The 12990-nt window shown below is 46.7% G+C and overlaps 10 non-coding genes across 10 annotated transcripts; all 10 read left to right on the top strand.

Moving 5' to 3' along the window:
* The first annotated feature begins 111 nt into the window (after positions 1-111).
* On the top strand, positions 112-302 carry LOC142253897 (U2 spliceosomal RNA). The gene has a single exon (XR_012726927.1). It is a non-coding gene; the product is annotated as a U2 spliceosomal RNA (small nuclear RNA).
* A 1117-nt stretch (positions 303-1419) lies between these two features.
* Positions 1420-1610, top strand: LOC142253896 (U2 spliceosomal RNA). Its single transcript, XR_012726926.1, has one exon. It is a non-coding gene; the product is annotated as a U2 spliceosomal RNA (small nuclear RNA).
* A 1114-nt stretch (positions 1611-2724) lies between these two features.
* On the top strand, positions 2725-2915 carry LOC142253895 (U2 spliceosomal RNA). Its single transcript, XR_012726925.1, has one exon. It is a non-coding gene; the product is annotated as a U2 spliceosomal RNA (small nuclear RNA).
* A 1117-nt stretch (positions 2916-4032) lies between these two features.
* Positions 4033-4223, top strand: LOC142253894 (U2 spliceosomal RNA). The gene has a single exon (XR_012726924.1). It is a non-coding gene; the product is annotated as a U2 spliceosomal RNA (small nuclear RNA).
* Positions 4224-5340: 1117 nt separating this feature from the next.
* LOC142253893 (U2 spliceosomal RNA) lies at positions 5341-5531 on the top strand. The gene has a single exon (XR_012726923.1). It is a non-coding gene; the product is annotated as a U2 spliceosomal RNA (small nuclear RNA).
* Positions 5532-6648: 1117 nt separating this feature from the next.
* On the top strand, positions 6649-6839 carry LOC142253892 (U2 spliceosomal RNA). The gene has a single exon (XR_012726922.1). It is a non-coding gene; the product is annotated as a U2 spliceosomal RNA (small nuclear RNA).
* A 1117-nt stretch (positions 6840-7956) lies between these two features.
* LOC142253890 (U2 spliceosomal RNA) lies at positions 7957-8147 on the top strand. Its single transcript, XR_012726920.1, has one exon. It is a non-coding gene; the product is annotated as a U2 spliceosomal RNA (small nuclear RNA).
* A 1117-nt stretch (positions 8148-9264) lies between these two features.
* On the top strand, positions 9265-9455 carry LOC142253889 (U2 spliceosomal RNA). The gene has a single exon (XR_012726919.1). It is a non-coding gene; the product is annotated as a U2 spliceosomal RNA (small nuclear RNA).
* A 1117-nt stretch (positions 9456-10572) lies between these two features.
* LOC142253888 (U2 spliceosomal RNA) lies at positions 10573-10763 on the top strand. The gene has a single exon (XR_012726918.1). It is a non-coding gene; the product is annotated as a U2 spliceosomal RNA (small nuclear RNA).
* Positions 10764-11880: 1117 nt separating this feature from the next.
* Positions 11881-12071, top strand: LOC142253887 (U2 spliceosomal RNA). Its single transcript, XR_012726917.1, has one exon. It is a non-coding gene; the product is annotated as a U2 spliceosomal RNA (small nuclear RNA).
* Positions 12072-12990: the final 919 nt, after the last annotated feature.

Raw genomic sequence — 12990 nt, 5'->3', positions numbered from 1 at the left:
GGTGACAAAATGTCTTGTGTAGGCGTGGGTTTGTCTCCCTCTCGCTCTCTCTCCCTAAGATGTGTCCGGCATAGGCCAGGGTGCCACTCGAGGCCCAAACCAATTCTGGTTATCGCTTCTCGGCCTTTTGGCTAAGATCAAGTGTAGTATCTGTTCTTATCAGTTTAATATCTGATACGTCCCCTATCTGGGGACCATATATTAAATGGATTTTTAGAACAGGGAGATGGAAAAAGAGCTTGCTCTGTCCACTCCACGCATTGACCTGGTATTGCAGTACCTCCAGGAACGGTGCACCCCTTCTTAACCCAGTTTCCAAAAGCAGAACTCGATTCACCTGATTCATATTAGCCCGATTAGCGAATTGAAATGAATTTTTATCTAACACACTTTTTACTTGCTTTATTCATCCAAATAGCAAACTCATCACCACTCAACTTCACCAACTCTGCTATGTCCCGTGCAGTATCTTGTTGTCAGTCTAATCTAGATCATGTGTAATTGAATGGAATAGATCCCTTTTGGACAAAGTGGAGTCAGATGCTGCAGTGACCACAGGTGTGAGAGGATCTACAATTGGCATCTGGTGTTATCTCTCTGCTTCCACTCCAAATAAAGTTACCTGTTGTTACCTGAACGTCAAATACTAAGAATGGGCGGCCTATGAAAGAATTAGTACTTTCATTAAGTATACTAAACCGGCTAATTGGGAATAGACAAACTGTAAAAAGCCCTCTGAGAAAGCCCCTCTCTAACCTTTGTTAGTAAGCTTTTCTGTAGCCTGCCTGTTGATGTATTTTCGGTTTGAACAGTGCACAACATGAAGAGACGGAACACTGGCGGCTTGTCACAATGCCCCCCGATGACATCACAATAGCGCTGCTGCCTAGAAAACAAGCTGCGCAGAAGAAGTTGTTCTTTGGGTGGGAGGGTGGGCTAGTGGAAGGAGGGGGCAATCTCTTTTTTTCCCGGGTGGTAGGGGGATGACAGGAGAAGGGAAGCGGGTGGTGAGAAAGGTACAGAGGGCAGGGTTTGGGGGCTGGGAAGGAAAGGGAAAAGATTAGGGTTTGGGGATGATGAAAGGGCTTTCTACGGGTAAGGATGGCAAAGGGTGGCAGTGACGGAAAGTCAGGCAACCTGTCCTGTCCGTCTTTTTGTATCGTGAATTGGAAAGACTGCAAGGGGGAGGGGAGTTGCTTGCGCCCTAAAGGAGGAGTTATTCAGATTCATTGCAGTGGGCGGCGGCTGCAAAACGCACCATTCCTCTTGTTTTTGCTCTGCAAAGCAGCCTTTTCAAGGGTTGGCTTGGGTGACAAAATGTCTTGTGTAGGCGTGGGTTTGTCTCCCTCTCGCTCTCTCTCCCTAAGATGTGTCCGGCATAGGCCAGGGTGCCACTCGAGGCCCAAACCAATTCTGGTTATCGCTTCTCGGCCTTTTGGCTAAGATCAAGTGTAGTATCTGTTCTTATCAGTTTAATATCTGATACGTCCCCTATCTGGGGACCATATATTAAATGGATTTTTAGAACAGGGAGATGGAAAAAGAGCTTGCTCTGTCCACTCCACGCATTGACCTGGTATTGCAGTACCTCCAGGAACGGTGCACCCCTTCTTAACCCAGTTTCCAAAAGCAGAACTCGATTCACCTGATTCATATTAGCCCGATTAGCGAATTGAAATGAATTTTTATCTAACACACTTTTTACTTGCTTTATTCATCCAAATAGCAAACTCATCACCACTCAACTTCACCAACTCTGCTATGTCCCGTGCAGTATCTTGTTGTCAGTCTAATCTAGATCATGTGTAATTGAATGGAATAGATCCCTTTTGGACAAAGTGGAGTCAGATGCTGCAGTGACCACAGGTGTGAGAGGATCTACAATTGGCATCTGGTGTTATCTCTCTGCTTCCACTCCAAATAAAGTTACCTGTTGTTACCTGAACGTCAAATACTAAGAATGGGCGGCCTATGAAAGAATTAGTACTTTCATTAAGTATACTAAACCGGCTAATTGGGAATAGACAAACTGTAAAAAGCCCTCTGAGAAAGCCCCTCTCTAACCTTTGTTAGTAAGCTTTTCTGTAGCCTGCCTGTTGATGTATTTTCGGTTTGAACAGTGCACAACATGAAGAGACGGAACACTGGCGGCTTGTCACAATGCCCCCCGATGACATCACAATAGCGCTGCTGCCTAGAAAACAAGCTGCGCAGAAGAAGTTGTTCTTTGGGTGGGAGGGTGGGCTAGTGGAAGGAGGGGGCAATCTCTTTTTTTCCCGGCTGGTAGGGGGATGACAGGAGAAGGGAAGCGGGTGGTGAGAAAGGTACAGAGGGCAGGGTTTGGGGGCTGGGAAGGAAAGGGAAAAGATTAGGGTTTGGGGATGATGAAAGGGCTTTCTACGGGTAAGGATGGCAAAGGGTGGCAGTGACGGAAAGTCAGGCAACCTGTCCTGTCCGTCTTTTTGTATCGTGAATTGGAAAGACTGCAAGGGGGAGGGGAGTTGCTTGCGCCCTAAAGGAGGAGTTATTCAGATTCATTGCAGTGGGCGGCGGCTGCAAAACGCACCATTCTTGTTTTTGCTCTGCAAAGCAGCCTTTTCAAGGGTTGGCTTGGGTGACAAAATGTCTTGTGTAGGCGTGGGTTTGTCTCCCTCTCGCTCTCTCTCCCTAAGATGTGTCCGGCATAGGCCAGGGTGCCACTCGAGGCCCAAACCAATTCTGGTTATCGCTTCTCGGCCTTTTGGCTAAGATCAAGTGTAGTATCTGTTCTTATCAGTTTAATATCTGATACGTCCCCTATCTGGGGACCATATATTAAATGGATTTTTAGAACAGGGAGATGGAAAAAGAGCTTGCTCTGTCCACTCCACGCATTGACCTGGTATTGCAGTACCTCCAGGAACGGTGCACCCCTTCTTAACCCAGTTTCCAAAAGCAGAACTCGATTCACCTGATTCATATTAGCCCGATTAGCGAATTGAAATGAATTTTTATCTAACACACTTTTTACTTGCTTTATTCATCCAAATAGCAAACTCATCACCACTCAACTTCACCAACTCTGCTATGTCCCGTGCAGTATCTTGTTGTCAGTCTAATCTAGATCATGTGTAATTGAATGGAATAGATCCCTTTTGGACAAAGTGGAGTCAGATGCTGCAGTGACCACAGGTGTGAGAGGATCTACAATTGGCATCTGGTGTTATCTCTCTGCTTCCACTCCAAATAAAGTTACCTGTTGTTACCTGAACGTCAAATACTAAGAATGGGCGGCCTATGAAAGAATTAGTACTTTCATTAAGTATACTAAACCGGCTAATTGGGAATAGACAAACTGTAAAAAGCCCTCTGAGAAAGCCCCTCTCTAACCTTTGTTAGTAAGCTTTTCTGTAGCCTGCCTGTTGATGTATTTTCGGTTTGAACAGTGCACAACATGAAGAGACGGAACACTGGCGGCTTGTCACAATGCCCCCCGATGACATCACAATAGCGCTGCTGCCTAGAAAACAAGCTGCGCAGAAGAAGTTGTTCTTTGGGTGGGAGGGTGGGCTAGTGGAAGGAGGGGGCAATCTCTTTTTTTCCCGGGTGGTAGGGGGATGACAGGAGAAGGGAAGCGGGTGGTGAGAAAGGTACAGAGGGCAGGGTTTGGGGGCTGGGAAGGAAAGGGAAAAGATTAGGGTTTGGGGATGATGAAAGGGCTTTCTACGGGTAAGGATGGCAAAGGGTGGCAGTGACGGAAAGTCAGGCAACCTGTCCTGTCCGTCTTTTTGTATCGTGAATTGGAAAGACTGCAAGGGGGAGGGGAGTTGCTTGCGCCCTAAAGGAGGAGTTATTCAGATTCATTGCAGTGGGCGGCGGCTGCAAAACGCACCATTCTTCTTGTTTTTGCTCTGCAAAGCAGCCTTTTCAAGGGTTGGCTTGGGTGACAAAATGTCTTGTGTAGGCGTGGGTTTGTCTCCCTCTCGCTCTCTCTCCCTAAGATGTGTCCGGCATAGGCCAGGGTGCCACTCGAGGCCCAAACCAATTCTGGTTATCGCTTCTCGGCCTTTTGGCTAAGATCAAGTGTAGTATCTGTTCTTATCAGTTTAATATCTGATACGTCCCCTATCTGGGGACCATATATTAAATGGATTTTTAGAACAGGGAGATGGAAAAAGAGCTTGCTCTGTCCACTCCACGCATTGACCTGGTATTGCAGTACCTCCAGGAACGGTGCACCCCTTCTTAACCCAGTTTCCAAAAGCAGAACTCGATTCACCTGATTCATATTAGCCCGATTAGCGAATTGAAATGAATTTTTATCTAACACACTTTTTACTTGCTTTATTCATCCAAATAGCAAACTCATCACCACTCAACTTCACCAACTCTGCTATGTCCCGTGCAGTATCTTGTTGTCAGTCTAATCTAGATCATGTGTAATTGAATGGAATAGATCCCTTTTGGACAAAGTGGAGTCAGATGCTGCAGTGACCACAGGTGTGAGAGGATCTACAATTGGCATCTGGTGTTATCTCTCTGCTTCCACTCCAAATAAAGTTACCTGTTGTTACCTGAACGTCAAATACTAAGAATGGGCGGCCTATGAAAGAATTAGTACTTTCATTAAGTATACTAAACCGGCTAATTGGGAATAGACAAACTGTAAAAAGCCCTCTGAGAAAGCCCCTCTCTAACCTTTGTTAGTAAGCTTTTCTGTAGCCTGCCTGTTGATGTATTTTCGGTTTGAACAGTGCACAACATGAAGAGACGGAACACTGGCGGCTTGTCACAATGCCCCCCGATGACATCACAATAGCGCTGCTGCCTAGAAAACAAGCTGCGCAGAAGAAGTTGTTCTTTGGGTGGGAGGGTGGGCTAGTGGAAGGAGGGGGCAATCTCTTTTTTTCCCGGGTGGTAGGGGGATGACAGGAGAAGGGAAGCGGGTGGTGAGAAAGGTACAGAGGGCAGGGTTTGGGGGCTGGGAAGGAAAGGGAAAAGATTAGGGTTTGGGGATGATGAAAGGGCTTTCTACGGGTAAGGATGGCAAAGGGTGGCAGTGACGGAAAGTCAGGCAACCTGTCCTGTCCGTCTTTTTGTATCGTGAATTGGAAAGACTGCAAGGGGGAGAGGAGTTGCTTGCGCCCTAAAGGAGGAGTTATTCAGATTCATTGCAGTGGGCGGCGGCTGCAAAACGCACCATTCTTCTTGTTTTTGCTCTGCAAAGCAGCCTTTTCAAGGGTTGGCTTGGGTGACAAAATGTCTTGTGTAGGCGTGGGTTTGTCTCCCTCTCGCTCTCTCTCCCTAAGATGTGTCCGGCATAGGCCAGGGTGCCACTCGAGGCCCAAACCAATTCTGGTTATCGCTTCTCGGCCTTTTGGCTAAGATCAAGTGTAGTATCTGTTCTTATCAGTTTAATATCTGATACGTCCCCTATCTGGGGACCATATATTAAATGGATTTTTAGAACAGGGAGATGGAAAAAGAGCTTGCTCTGTCCACTCCACGCATTGACCTGGTATTGCAGTACCTCCAGGAACGGTGCACCCCTTCTTAACCCAGTTTCCAAAAGCAGAACTCGATTCACCTGATTCATATTAGCCCGATTAGCGAATTGAAATGAATTTTTATCTAACACACTTTTTACTTGCTTTATTCATCCAAATAGCAAACTCATCACCACTCAACTTCACCAACTCTGCTATGTCCCGTGCAGTATCTTGTTGTCAGTCTAATCTAGATCATGTGTAATTGAATGGAATAGATCCCTTTTGGACAAAGTGGAGTCAGATGCTGCAGTGACCACAGGTGTGAGAGGATCTACAATTGGCATCTGGTGTTATCTCTCTGCTTCCACTCCAAATAAAGTTACCTGTTGTTACCTGAACGTCAAATACTAAGAATGGGCGGCCTATGAAAGAATTAGTACTTTCATTAAGTATACTAAACCGGCTAATTGGGAATAGACAAACTGTAAAAAGCCCTCTGAGAAAGCCCCTCTCTAACCTTTGTTAGTAAGCTTTTCTGTAGCCTGCCTGTTGATGTATTTTCGGTTTGAACAGTGCACAACATGAAGAGACGGAACACTGGCGGCTTGTCACAATGCCCCCCGATGACATCACAATAGCGCTGCTGCCTAGAAAACAAGCTGCGCAGAAGAAGTTGTTCTTTGGGTGGGAGGGTGGGCTAGTGGAAGGAGGGGGCAATCTCTTTTTTTCCCGGGTGGTAGGGGGATGACAGGAGAAGGGAAGCGGGTGGTGAGAAAGGTACAGAGGGCAGGGTTTGGGGGCTGGGAAGGAAAGGGAAAAGATTAGGGTTTGGGGATGATGAAAGGGCTTTCTACGGGTAAGGATGGCAAAGGGTGGCAGTGACGGAAAGTCAGGCAACCTGTCCTGTCCGTCTTTTTGTATCGTGAATTGGAAAGACTGCAAGGGGGAGGGGAGTTGCTTGCGCCCTAAAGGAGGAGTTATTCAGATTCATTGCAGTGGGCGGCGGCTGCAAAACGCACCATTCTTCTTGTTTTTGCTCTGCAAAGCAGCCTTTTCAAGGGTTGGCTTGGGTGACAAAATGTCTTGTGTAGGCGTGGGTTTGTCTCCCTCTCGCTCTCTCTCCCTAAGATGTGTCCGGCATAGGCCAGGGTGCCACTCGAGGCCCAAACCAATTCTGGTTATCGCTTCTCGGCCTTTTGGCTAAGATCAAGTGTAGTATCTGTTCTTATCAGTTTAATATCTGATACGTCCCCTATCTGGGGACCATATATTAAATGGATTTTTAGAACAGGGAGATGGAAAAAGAGCTTGCTCTGTCCACTCCACGCATTGACCTGGTATTGCAGTACCTCCAGGAACGGTGCACCCCTTCTTAACCCAGTTTCCAAAAGCAGAACTCGATTCACCTGATTCATATTAGCCCGATTAGCGAATTGAAATGAATTTTTATCTAACACACTTTTTACTTGCTTTATTCATCCAAATAGCAAACTCATCACCACTCAACTTCACCAACTCTGCTATGTCCCGTGCAGTATCTTGTTGTCAGTCTAATCTAGATCATGTGTAATTGAATGGAATAGATCCCTTTTGGACAAAGTGGAGTCAGATGCTGCAGTGACCACAGGTGTGAGAGGATCTACAATTGGCATCTGGTGTTATCTCTCTGCTTCCACTCCAAATAAAGTTACCTGTTGTTACCTGAACGTCAAATACTAAGAATGGGCGGCCTATGAAAGAATTAGTACTTTCATTAAGTATACTAAACCGGCTAATTGGGAATAGACAAACTGTAAAAAGCCCTCTGAGAAAGCCCCTCTCTAACCTTTGTTAGTAAGCTTTTCTGTAGCCTGCCTGTTGATGTATTTTCGGTTTGAACAGTGCACAACATGAAGAGACGGAACACTGGCGGCTTGTCACAATGCCCCCCGATGACATCACAATAGCGCTGCTGCCTAGAAAACAAGCTGCGCAGAAGAAGTTGTTCTTTGGGTGGGAGGGTGGGCTAGTGGAAGGAGGGGGCAATCTCTTTTTTTCCCGGGTGGTAGGGGGATGACAGGAGAAGGGAAGCGGGTGGTGAGAAAGGTACAGAGGGCAGGGTTTGGGGGCTGGGAAGGAAAGGGAAAAGATTAGGGTTTGGTGATGATGAAAGGGCTTTCTACGGGTAAGGATGGCAAAGGGTGGCAGTGACGGAAAGTCAGGCAACCTGTCCTGTCCGTCTTTTTGTATCGTGAATTGGAAAGACTGCAAGGGGGAGGGGAGTTGCTTGCGCCCTAAAGGAGGAGTTATTCAGATTCATTGCAGTGGGCGGCGGCTGCAAAACGCACCATTCTTCTTGTTTTTGCTCTGCAAAGCAGCCTTTTCAAGGGTTGGCTTGGGTGACAAAATGTCTTGTGTAGGCGTGGGTTTGTCTCCCTCTCGCTCTCTCTCCCTAAGATGTGTCCGGCATAGGCCAGGGTGCCACTCGAGGCCCAAACCAATTCTGGTTATCGCTTCTCGGCCTTTTGGCTAAGATCAAGTGTAGTATCTGTTCTTATCAGTTTAATATCTGATACGTCCCCTATCTGGGGACCATATATTAAATGGATTTTTAGAACAGGGAGATGGAAAAAGAGCTTGCTCTGTCCACTCCACGCATTGACCTGGTATTGCAGTACCTCCAGGAACGGTGCACCCCTTCTTAACCCAGTTTCCAAAAGCAGAACTCGATTCACCTGATTTATATTAGCCCGATTAGCGAATTGAAATGAATTTTTATCTAACACACTTTTTACTTGCTTTATTCATCCAAATAGCAAACTCATCACCACTCAACTTCACCAACTCTGCTATGTCCCGTGCAGTATCTTGTTGTCAGTCTAATCTAGATCATGTGTAATTGAATGGAATAGATCCCTTTTGGACAAAGTGGAGTCAGATGCTGCAGTGACCACAGGTGTGAGAGGATCTACAATTGGCATCTGGTGTTATCTCTCTGCTTCCACTCCAAATAAAGTTACCTGTTGTTACCTGAACGTCAAATACTAAGAATGGGCGGCCTATGAAAGAATTAGTACTTTCATTAAGTATACTAAACCGGCTAATTGGGAATAGACAAACTGTAAAAAGCCCTCTGAGAAAGCCCCTCTCTAACCTTTGTTAGTAAGCTTTTCTGTAGCCTGCCTGTTGATGTATTTTCGGTTTGAACAGTGCACAACATGAAGAGACGGAACACTGGCGGCTTGTCACAATGCCCCCCGATGACATCACAATAGCGCTGCTGCCTAGAAAACAAGCTGCGCAGAAGAAGTTGTTCTTTGGGTGGGAGGGTGGGCTAGTGGAAGGAGGGGGCAATCTCTTTTTTTCCCGGGTGGTAGGGGGATGACAGGAGAAGGGAAGCGGGTGGTGAGAAAGGTACAGAGGGCAGGGTTTGGGGGCTGGGAAGGAAAGGGAAAAGATTAGGGTTTGGGGATGATGAAAGGGCTTTCTACGGGTAAGGATGGCAAAGGGTGGCAGTGACGGAAAGTCAGGCAACCTGTCCTGTCCGTCTTTTTGTATCGTGAATTGGAAAGACTGCAAGGGGGAGGGGAGTTGCTTGCGCCCTAAAGGAGGAGTTATTCAGATTCATTGCAGTGGGCGGCGGCTGCAAAACGCACCATTCTTCTTGTTTTTGCTCTGCAAAGCAGCCTTTTCAAGGGTTGGCTTGGGTGACAAAATGTCTTGTGTAGGCGTGGGTTTGTCTCCCTCTCGCTCTCTCTCCCTAAGATGTGTCCGGCATAGGCCAGGGTGCCACTCGAGGCCCAAACCAATTCTGGTTATCGCTTCTCGGCCTTTTGGCTAAGATCAAGTGTAGTATCTGTTCTTATCAGTTTAATATCTGATACGTCCCCTATCTGGGGACCATATATTAAATGGATTTTTAGAACAGGGAGATGGAAAAAGAGCTTGCTCTGTCCACTCCACGCATTGACCTGGTATTGCAGTACCTCCAGGAACGGTGCACCCCTTCTTAACCCAGTTTCCAAAAGCAGAACTCGATTCACCTGATTCATATTAGCCCGATTAGCGAATTGAAATGAATTTTTATCTAACACACTTTTTACTTGCTTTATTCATCCAAATAGCAAACTCATCACCACTCAACTTCACCAACTCTGCTATGTCCCGTGCAGTATCTTGTTGTCAGTCTAATCTAGATCATGTGTAATTGAATGGAATAGATCCCTTTTGGACAAAGTGGAGTCAGATGCTGCAGTGACCACAGGTGTGAGAGGATCTACAATTGGCATCTGGTGTTATCTCTCTGCTTCCACTCCAAATAAAGTTACCTGTTGTTACCTGAACGTCAAATACTAAGAATGGGCGGCCTATGAAAGAATTAGTACTTTCATTAAGTATACTAAACCGGCTAATTGGGAATAGACAAACTGTAAAAAGCCCTCTGAGAAAGCCCCTCTCTAACCTTTGTTAGTAAGCTTTTCTGTAGCCTGCCTGTTGATGTATTTTCGGTTTGAACAGTGCACAACATGAAGAGACGGAACACTGGCGGCTTGTCACAATGCCCCCCGATGACATCACAATAGCGCTGCTGCCTAGAAAACAAGCTGCGCAGAAGAAGTTGTTCTTTGGGTGGGAGGGTGGGCTAGTGGAAGGAGGGGGCAATCTCTTTTTTTCCCGGGTGGTAGGGGGATGACAGGAGAAGGGAAGCGGGTGGTGAGAAAGGTACAGAGGGCAGGGTTTGGGGGCTGGGAAGGAAAGGGAAAAGATTAGGGTTTGGGGATGATGAAAGGGCTTTCTACGGGTAAGGATGGCAAAGGGTGGCAGTGACGGAAAGTCAGGCAACCTGTCCTGTCCGTCTTTTTGTATCGTGAATTGGAAAGACTGCAAGGGGGAGGGGAGTTGCTTGCGCCCTAAAGGAGGAGTTATTCAGATTCATTGCAGTGGGCGGCGGCTGCAAAACGCACCATTCTTCTTGTTTTTGCTCTGCAAAGCAGCCTTTTCAAGGGTTGGCTTGGGTGACAAAATGTCTTGTGTAGGCGTGGGTTTGTCTCCCTCTCGCTCTCTCTCCCTAAGATGTGTCCGGCATAGGCCAGGGTGCCACTCGAGGCCCAAACCAATTCTGGTTATCGCTTCTCGGCCTTTTGGCTAAGATCAAGTGTAGTATCTGTTCTTATCAGTTTAATATCTGATACGTCCCCTATCTGGGGACCATATATTAAATGGATTTTTAGAACAGGGAGATGGAAAAAGAGCTTGCTCTGTCCACTCCACGCATTGACCTGGTATTGCAGTACCTCCAGGAACGGTGCACCCCTTCTTAACCCAGTTTCCAAAAGCAGAACTCGATTCACCTGATTCATATTAGCCCGATTAGCGAATTGAAATGAATTTTTATCTAACACACTTTTTACTTGCTTTATTCATCCAAATAGCAAACTCATCACCACTCAACTTCACCAACTCTGCTATGTCCCGTGCAGTATCTTGTTGTCAGTCTAATCTAGATCATGTGTAATTGAATGGAATAGATCCCTTTTGGACAAAGTGGAGTCAGATGCTGCAGTGACCACAGGTGTGAGAGGATCTACAATTGGCATCTGGTGTTATCTCTCTGCTTCCACTCCAAATAAAGTTACCTGTTGTTACCTGAACGTCAAATACTAAGAATGGGCGGCCTATGAAAGAATTAGTACTTTCATTAAGTATACTAAACCGGCTAATTGGGAATAGACAAACTGTAAAAAGCCCTCTGAGAAAGCCCCTCTCTAACCTTTGTTAGTAAGCTTTTCTGTAGCCTGCCTGTTGATGTATTTTCGGTTTGAACAGTGCACAACATGAAGAGACGGAACACTGGCGGCTTGTCACAATGCCCCCCGATGACATCACAATAGCGCTGCTGCCTAGAAAACAAGCTGCGCAGAAGAAGTTGTTCTTTGGGTGGGAGGGTGGGCTAGTGGAAGGAGGGGGCAATCTCTTTTTTTCCCGGGTGGTAGGGGGATGACAGGAGAAGGGAAGCGGGTGGTGAGAAAGGTACAGAGGGCAGGGTTTGGGGGCTGGGAAGGAAAGGGAAAAGATTAGGGTTTGGGGATGATGAAAGGGCTTTCTACGGGTAAGGATGGCAAAGGGTGGCAGTGACGGAAAGTCAGGCAACCTGTCCTGTCCGTCTTTTTGTATCGTGAATTGGAAAGACTGCAAGGGGGAGGGGAGTTGCTTGCGCCCTAAAGGAGGAGTTATTCAGATTCATTGCAGTGGGCGGCGGCTGCAAAACGCACCATTCTTCTTGTTTTTGCTCTGCAAAGCAGCCTTTTCAAGGGTTGGCTTGGGTGACAAAATGTCTTGTGTAGGCGTGGGTTTGTCTCCCTCTCGCTCTCTCTCCCTAAGATGTGTCCGGCATAGGCCAGGGTGCCACTCGAGGCCCAAACCAATTCTGGTTATCGCTTCTCGGCCTTTTGGCTAAGATCAAGTGTAGTATCTGTTCTTATCAGTTTAATATCTGATACGTCCCCTATCTGGGGACCATATATTAAATGGATTTTTAGAACAGGGAGATGGAAAAAGAGCTTGCTCTGTCCACTCCACGCATTGACCTGGTATTGCAGTACCTCCAGGAACGGTGCACCCCTTCTTAACCCAGTTTCCAAAAGCAGAACTCGATTCACCTGATTCATATTAGCCCGATTAGCGAATTGAAATGAATTTTTATCTAACACACTTTTTACTTGCTTTATTCATCCAAATAGCAAACTCATCACCACTCAACTTCACCAACTCTGCTATGTCCCGTGCAGTATCTTGTTGTCAGTCTAATCTAGATCATGTGTAATTGAATGGAATAGATCCCTTTTGGACAAAGTGGAGTCAGATGCTGCAGTGACCACAGGTGTGAGAGGATCTACAATTGGCATCTGGTGTTATCTCTCTGCTTCCACTCCAAATAAAGTTACCTGTTGTTACCTGAACGTCAAATACTAAGAATGGGCGGCCTATGAAAGAATTAGTACTTTCATTAAGTATACTAAACCGGCTAATTGGGAATAGACAAACTGTAAAAAGCCCTCTGAGAAAGCCCCTCTCTAACCTTTGTTAGTAAGCTTTTCTGTAGCCTGCCTGTTGATGTATTTTCGGTTTGAACAGTGCACAACATGAAGAGACGGAACACTGGCGGCTTGTCACAATGCCCCCCGATGACATCACAATAGCGCTGCTGCCTAGAAAACAAGCTGCGCAGAAGAAGTTGTTCTTTGGGTGGGAGGGTGGGCTAGTGGAAGGAGGGGGCAATCTCTTTTTTTCCCGGGTGGTAGGGGGATGACAGGAGAAGGGAAGCGGGTGGTGAGAAAGGTACAGAGGGCAGGGTTTGGGGGCTGGGAAGGAAAGGGAAAAGATTAGGGTTTGGGGATGATGAAAGGGCTTTCTACGGGTAAGGATGGCAAAGGGTGGCAGTGACGGAAAGTCAGGCAACCTGTCCTGTCCGTCTTTTTGTATCGTGAATTGGAAAGACTGCAAGGGGGAGGGGAGTTGCTTGCGCCCTAAAGGAGGAGTTATT

Source organism: Anomaloglossus baeobatrachus, chromosome 9, assembly GCF_048569485.1.
Source record: "Anomaloglossus baeobatrachus isolate aAnoBae1 chromosome 9, aAnoBae1.hap1, whole genome shotgun sequence".
Lineage (NCBI taxonomy): Eukaryota > Metazoa > Chordata > Amphibia > Anura > Aromobatidae > Anomaloglossus > Anomaloglossus baeobatrachus.
The sequence above is the reverse complement of the archived record's forward strand: the minus strand, read 5'-3'. Positions and strand labels throughout refer to the sequence as shown.